General features: G+C 30.8%; 1 pseudogene; it reads right to left on the bottom strand.

Annotated features, from left to right (window-relative positions):
* Positions 1–4,425: 4,425 nt before the first annotated feature.
* LOC145050935 (cyclin-dependent kinase F-4 pseudogene) lies at positions 4,426–5,787 on the bottom strand (annotated as a pseudogene).
* Positions 5,788–6,516: the final 729 nt, after the last annotated feature.

Genomic DNA, 6,516 nt, shown 5'->3' with positions numbered 1-6,516 from the left:
GATTGGGTTATTTCAACATTAGTCCAATAGGGTGTGGTAAGTGGCTCCCCCTTTGTTTCTTCAGTCCAGACCCAACATTTTGCCTCGTCTAACTGGAACCAAGTTGTTTGTCCCCATAGGAATGGATTCTGCAAATATATTAACAAATAAAGCTATGAAACCCAGCTTGAAATTCATATCCACTTGTTTGGATTTTTGAATAAACTACATATAGTTTGTTGCATTTTCCTTTCCACCTTCAATTTCCTTCATCCATCCATCAAACACTTGATGATCTTCACTAACCATGTCCAAGTCAAATAAGCTTTTTCCAGTTTTGGGTAAACCAAACACTTCATTAATTTTTTCCTTTGTGATCTTTATTCTTTTTCCTTTAATCAGAATACTGTTTGTGCCTTCATCATAATGCTTAAGCTCAAAATGGCAAAGTTTTAAGGGAATACTCTTAATGTTGATCTTCAAAAATGCTTTAAATCCCATCCGTTTCACCCAATCCTTTTGTTCTGATGTCAAAGAACTTATAGCATCTGTCATCAATCCAGGTGTCGATCTAGTGTTTATTGAAGGCAACTCCTTCAATATATCTTTCACAATCTTTTGCTCTTTCACGATTTTTTGTTTCTTTATTGCTGCACGATTGTCCCTACTATTCCTCTTCCTTTTTGCTTCTTTAATCTTTGTCACTCCTTCAACATATTTTCTATCACCGGTTCTCTTTTTTACATAGATTTCTTCATCAGATTCATCATCTAATTCATTACATCACTCATAAATGTTAGTAACACCACAAAAATCCAAAAATCGTATATCATTTAATTACAAAGTAATATTCCAACAGAATATTATACGTATACACTTATTATATCAGAATATTCTATGAAATTTAATCCAAAAATACTATATCATCTAAGTACAATGTAGATATTTATTCAAATTATATTATTTATAAAAAATTAAACTCAAATGTTGCAAAATCCTATATCAGCTAAATAAAACACAAAAAATCAAGTATTACATGATTTATGATATAATAATATATAGAATGTGTAATATAAACCATAAACATTTCATATCATAGAAACATACTTTCACATCAATAAACAATAGAAAAATACTTTCACATCAAAATACCTAGAATTTTAGTTATGATCCATAAGCAATCATGTCAAACATAGGCTATGAAAACTATTCTTCGAAACACTCTAATATTTCTATTGTTCCGTAATATTGGAATTGTAAAGTATAAAATCATATTTCAGGAAAAAAAAGTTTAGATTATTTTACCCGTTGACTGTGTATATGATTCTGTCTCTGATTCTGTTGAAGAATCAGAAACATGGTTTTTCTTTTTGTGCTTTACATCATTATGGATTAATTTGTTGTGGCGCTTGAAATGTTTTTTGACTTTTCTTTTTTTCTTTTTATTTACTTTATCTGCATCAATAATTATTCTATTAGAAAAATATAATATACTTTTATTGGATGTCAACATATATATTATAAAAGACAACATATTTTACCATATTTATCACTCTCTGTTGTGGATGTCTCTGACTCTGATGTCTCTGACTGTGAAAATGAAGAATCTGAAACATAGTGTCTTTTTTTCTTTTCAAGTCTTTTCTTCTTTTTTGTATTTTTAGCTGTATGAATAAATTTAAAAATTGAAATAAATTAGAATATTTATTTTAATCAATTTGAATGTTCATAATAATCAACCGAAAAAAATAAATCCAAAAACATTTTTTTAATTCTTTTTCTATGATGTGAGGATGAATCAGAAGAAGAATCAGAGTCGCTTTCAGAAGTAACAACATTTTTTTTAAATTTTTTTCTTTGATTTTCCTTCATCTGCCTTCTTTTTCTTTTGATTTACAATTCGCAAATCTTTATCATTAAATTTAACAATTAAAATCAATTATAATATATGGTAAACAAAATTAGAATATTCAAAATAAATAACTTAAAAAAATAAATCCAAACATTTGCTTTTTTTACGAATTATTTGAAAGAAAGTGTGTTCATACCTTTTTTAACCCTATCTTGACTCGCTGAATCTGTATGAAGAAAATTATCAAATAAAAACAATTAGAATATTTATTAAAAGCATTTAGAGGTTAATAAAAGCAATTATAATATTTAATCTAAAAGTAATCACAATTTATACCTATATCGATACAAATTTCTTTCCCTGTTTTTCTTACAGTTGCATTTGTTTGCACTTTTTTAGCTGCATCAATAACAACAAATTCCATTAGAATTTATATTAGTTTATGATATATAATCTGGTCACAATTCTATAAATACATAACAACAAATTTCTATTTATCAATCAACATAAGATCTACCTTCTTTTTCTTATGATTTACAATTTGCAAATCTTTTATCATGAAATTTAACAATTAAAATCATTTAGAATATATGATAAAACAAAATTAGAATATTCAGAATAACTAACTTAGAAAAATAAATCCAAACATTTGTTTTTTTTTTTTTTATGAATTATTTGAAAGAAAGTGTGTTCATACCTTTTTTAATCCTATCTTGACTCGCTAAATCTGTATGAAGAAAATTATCAAATAAAAACAATTAGAATATTTATTAAAAGCATTTAGAGGTTACTAAAAGCAATTATAATATTTAATCTAAAAGTAATCACAATTTATACCTATATCGATATAAATTTCTTTCCTTGGTTTTATTACAGCTGCATTTGTTTGCACTTTTTTAGCTGCATCAATAACAACATATTCCATTAGAATTCATATTAGTTTATGATATATAATCTGGTCACAGTTCTATAAATACATAACAACAAATTTCTATTTATTAATCAGCATAAAATTCACTAGAATACAAAGATTTTTTTTGGCTGAACACTATACTAGAATCATAATAAGAGATTTGTGTTACCAAAATCTATAGTATCAGACAATTTATGGATCTAAATCTAATTAAATGATGAACAGTTAGTTAGAATAACATAACATCTTTGCTGATTTTGATTAACAATATTTAGATCAAATGAAATGAGAAATAATTAGAACACTCTGTAGAGTTAACATTTAGATACATAGACTCTATATAAATCACATATTGAGATTTATGTTTAGATTGTATGCTTTATAATGCTATATTCCAATACATCCTGACTTCGACATATAAGTCGCTAGTGAACTATCTCGATTATTAGACATTTATTGAAGACACACAACGATTTAAAGTGAAAAAACTTTCTATAATAAGAACAGATAGGTTTATTGAGTAAGAACAAGAGGTTTATAGTATTATACTTACTTGGAACAGCTGTTGATACAAAATCAGAATCAGAATCTATAGAATGAGCCATTTGATGCGATATCAAATTCAAAATCAAAAGGTTTTTAATGTTCTAGTTGATTATCGAGTGGTTTTCTTGTAAGAATCGGAAGATGAATTTCAGGTATAATGAGAATAAGGAGTCTAAAACAATGATCGAGATTTGAAAGCAGAACGATGATCGAGATTTGGATCAAATGGGTTTTAGTGTTCGTACCGGGTGTTTTTGTGTTTTGAACGAAAAAGAATGCAAAATTCCATTCATGCCCCTCCGTGTCTTGATCTAATCCCAAAGTTCCATTAATTTACAAAATTGCCACCGCCTATTTTATGGTTTAAGCTGAATTAATATCAGCCTTTGATTATTTAAGATGAGTGGTCAAGATTTGGTCTCCCCATTTCACAAAATCAAGTAGTCTCACATGAACCTAACCCTACATATATATATATATATATATATATATATATATATATATATATATATATATATATATATATATATATATATATATATATAGTATTCAAACGTTAACCAAGTGCAATAACGGAACACAAGAGTGATTTTTTATTTTAGTTTGGTTCTTTGAAAATGGCTATAGTCGTTCAATGAAATTTCAAAAATACTTTTAAAGCTCTCAACATGAAATTTTTATATAAATGCAATAAAACTTTCAACCATGCATCTTTAATATCGAATAACCATTACTATGCATCCTTCTGACTTATAAATTAGTAAACTGGATTTTCTGGTTCTAGGAGCAAATCGATGCATCAGTTCTTCGGTTACATCCCTTTCTTGATGTCACCAAAAGGGAAGCACAAATACTATAACTGTTTTAGAATTTTCAAATTACGGAAGTTCATATTAAATCCCAAGGTTACATTCCATCTTGTATATAGGTTCATGTTAAATTCCAGAGGTATATTTTGCCAATTATCTAAAAACTAAAATTGACACACTAATTAATTTGCTAACCATTCACATGATTGATGGAAACCAGTGGATTTACAATAAAAAAAGAATAGTTCTAAAACCCGAAACAAACTAAATTTTGAGGAAAAGGGACGCAGTTTGAAGTTAGATCCGTCCGTCAAGAGTTATGTCTGTTAGTTGAGCCTCTTTCCTTTGATCCTCTTGAAGTTGAGTCTCTTTCCAGTACCCCTCTTGTTCTTCTCCAACTTATCAATGTATGCTATCTCCAGCTCGTCAATGTGCACTGCATCACTTTCCAAACCAATTGTGTAATTCTTTGTTCTTGTTTTTAGCTTCAACGAATCCCGCTTCATCTCCATTTGGCTTAACAATCCGCAATTCTTTGAACCAGGTAATGAGTTTTCTGGGAGCAGAGAGACCATGTTTTCTGAGGGGTCTTCTTTTTCGGAACCATCTAACATATTTTCTGGAAGCAGATGCCTAAAGTTTTCAGAGGGATCTAACGCTTCGGAACCATAAAGTGGATTTTCTGGGAGCAGACGAATCATGTTTTCTGAAGGATCTAGTACTGTTTCATAAAATGGATTTTCTGGGAGCAGACGAATCAGTTGTTTGGTTGGATCCTCCTCCCTTTGATAACAAAATGCACAACTTTTGAATACCAGAGGTATGGGTCGGGGTGGAGGAACTTTGTAACAGGTATAGAAGAAAGGATGCTCAAGTGCCTCCATAGCTGTCGGCCTCGCGGATGGATTCCATGAAAGAAGCGTGGCAATCAGATCGAGTGCTTCCAGGCTTGCTGATGGTAACAGCGAAGAAAGTTGGACACCAGGAAGCTGTGGGAATACAAGATAGTTGCTATTTACGATGCTGAATGTGGTTTCTGTTGGACTGCCGATCACACTGCAGATTTTATACATTTGATCTCCGTCATTTTTACCAGGAAACAGTGGGCGGCGTGTAAATAGTTCTGCCATGATTGCACCCATTGCCCACATATCAACTGAAGAATCGTATTCTTGCCCAAGAAGAACTTCAGGGGCACTATACCAGCGGGACCCAATATTATCAGTGGCCGGTTTGCCATTCATCTCATGAGCTAGACCAAGATCAGCAATCTTTATTACATCCTTGGAAACAAGAAGGTTCTCCGGTTTGAGGTCACGATGAAAGTAGCCGTTGTCGTGCATGTATGCCAGACCTTGAAAGATTTGGAAGCACAAGTCTCTGATCTCGTCCTCTGAAAAAGGCTTCTTCCTGCATGTCATACGCTCGCACAGACTGCATTCCATGTATTCCAACACCAAGTACAAACTGTCGTCTTCTTTGATGATTTCCTTGAGCTTTATGATGTTTGGATGATTCATCTTGCGCAGTGCCTTGACTTCTGTCAGGTTGATGTATTCTTTGGCCGAGTTGCACCTCATTTTCAGTTTCTTGATGGCAAACACTTCATCTGTGTGTTCATCCCATGCTCCCCAGACAACCCCATATGATCCACTCCCAATTTCCTTCAGTATTTCATACTGCTCCATTGTTTTCGATCTAGCTTTCTCAATTAAGAAAACACACAAACCAGGAAGAGGAACTAACAGAAACAATAGCTACGTATATCAACAACACATCACCTTAATTATAAAACATGAACGATGGAGGAAGGGGTTAAAGAAAAGGGATAGGGAACGAAGATAGGTGAATGGGGTAATTGGGTCGGCAGTCTATTGTGAATGTGAATGTAAGTAGGTTATTATTTATACTACTAAGTACTGAGATTTCAGATATGCAAGATTTAGGGTTTTAAGTTTCCATATATAATTATCTTACGGTTATACCTGACTTCATATTATATGACATGTAGGCACGGTTGCTTTGGCTCCAAACAACTTGAAAAATGGCTCCAATCAACTTAGAGCTTTGTATAATTATAATTATAAATTTTATTTACTAAACTAAAAAATATCACTACCTTTATATTCGGTTATCTCCATTCCACACAAGTTTTATTAACAATTAAATTTTGTCCAACTTATAACATCTACATTTCCAACTTTCCAAATTTAATCATAACCATCGTCATAATCTTTTAAATATGTCATCAGTTTTATACAAAAATTGTTTTATAAACATCTAAATATCTTATAAAAGTAACATATTATATCAATTAAAATCCAAATTAACTAAAATAACTAAAAAAATCAATTTTAATAAACTTTAAGTAGTTGTTGTTGATTTAAAATGTACCATAAAAATAATACATAAAATAA

The sequence above is a fragment of the Lactuca serriola genome, chromosome 5 (genome assembly GCF_051521515.1).
Source record: "Lactuca serriola cultivar US96UC23 chromosome 5, Lser_US96UC23_V15, whole genome shotgun sequence".
Lineage (NCBI taxonomy): Eukaryota > Viridiplantae > Streptophyta > Magnoliopsida > Asterales > Asteraceae > Lactuca > Lactuca serriola.
The sequence above is the reverse complement of the archived record's forward strand: the minus strand, read 5'-3'. Positions and strand labels throughout refer to the sequence as shown.